The sequence below is a fragment of the Coenobita brevimanus genome, chromosome 80, assembly GCF_032717465.1.
Source record: "Coenobita brevimanus isolate Jiangsu-jjx chromosome 80, ASM3271746v2, whole genome shotgun sequence".
Lineage (NCBI taxonomy): Eukaryota > Metazoa > Arthropoda > Malacostraca > Decapoda > Coenobitidae > Coenobita > Coenobita brevimanus.
Window position 1 is genome coordinate 47,466,458 of NC_137033.1, and position 1,481 is coordinate 47,467,938.

The 1,481-nt window shown below is 43.2% G+C and overlaps 1 non-coding gene across 1 annotated transcript; it reads left to right on the top strand.

Moving 5' to 3' along the window:
• The first annotated feature begins 641 nt into the window (after positions 1-641).
• On the top strand, positions 642-760 carry LOC145409434 (5S ribosomal RNA). The gene has a single exon (XR_013899090.1). It is a non-coding gene; the product is annotated as a 5S ribosomal RNA (ribosomal RNA).
• The last annotated feature ends 721 nt before the right edge of the window (positions 761-1,481 follow it).

Consider the following 1,481-nt stretch of genomic DNA (forward strand, 5'->3'; position numbering starts at 1 on the left):
AACTGACAGACTGACGACTGACCAACTAACAGATAGACCAGCTAACTGACAGACGACTGACCAACCAATCAACCAATCAATGCGTGCGGTCATGCACGCACATGCACATTGACACACATAATGGTGCGAGGGCCGGAGCTTTGTATCCTGCCACGTCTCCCACAACACAAAATAATTTTCTTGTATTCAGTGAAAACGGTATTTCAGCAGCTTGGTGGGTGGATGGGTGGGAGTGAGTGAGTGAGTGAGTGAGTGAGTGAGTGAGTGAGTGAGTGAGTGAGTGAGTGAGTGAGTGAGTGAGTGAGTGAGTGAGTGAGTGAGTGTGTGTGTGTGTGTGTGTGTGTGTGTGTGTGTGTGTGTGTGTGTGTGTGTGTGTGTGTGTGTAAAGAGCGCACTAATTGTCCTGCTCGTCCAGTAGTATGTAGTTTAGGTTTCGTCATGATTATCGTTTAAGTGATCGTGTAAGATATGCAGAGCGTAAAAATGCTGGGTACTACGGCATGCTCTTTATTCCAGCCTGTTCACATCTATATATTATGTGATGTAGGGACCTGGACAGTACAGCAAATGGTGTGTGTCGTAATCTAGGGAAGTGATTGGGTTCTTTCCTTATCAGTCACGTTAACTTATACATATTAAGTGCCAACGGCCATACCACGTTGAGTACATCGCTTCCCGTCCGATCAGCGAAGTTAAGCAACGTTGGGTCTGGTTAGTACTTGGATGGGTGACCGCCTGGAAACACCAGATGCTGTTGGCATCCCTGCTTGTCAAGTGGGGTTGGTGGAGGATTAGTGCCCCTCCCTGTAAAACAATTAACTCTAAGCCGTTGGCCACCCCGTTTGGGATACATGGCGTCTGGCAATGAATGAATGAACCTCTATGCAATGCCTTATTTAAATTCTTGTTACAGTACTGCCAAATTTAGCATTCAACGTATTGAACACTTTAAAACGTTTTAAGTTACCATCAAGGTTTTGAAAAAGGTAATGGCTTTTCAGATGTATTCGTGCTACCCCTAGACGAGATCATGCAACGCAGGGCAAATTTCACAGTGGTTTACCAATATTCTCTATTAACCCATTATGTATCAAAACCTCCATTTACCGTAGCTTTGCCACCCCCAGTACAATTTTGTTGAAATCACAATACATCGTTAGAGGTATGGGAGTTAGCCACCAGGTACAGACATATTCATTCGCATGTACAGTTGGCCAAGAAGAAAGTGCAACCAAATATACTGGTGTGTGGCGATATCTGGCAGCTCCTCCGTAGTAAACTCTCGTATTTTTTCAATGGATCACTCAGAATCTACAGCCTTTGTAAGAATGCACGTGATTGGCTGAAGCGTTCAGTATCGGAACAAATGTTTTGTCCCTTATTTATTACTGAATATTAATTATGTGGCAAGAAGTAATGTATACAGATGATGTCTATGTACTAAATAAGCAAGCTGTAATTACATTTATAGTAAGAATAAC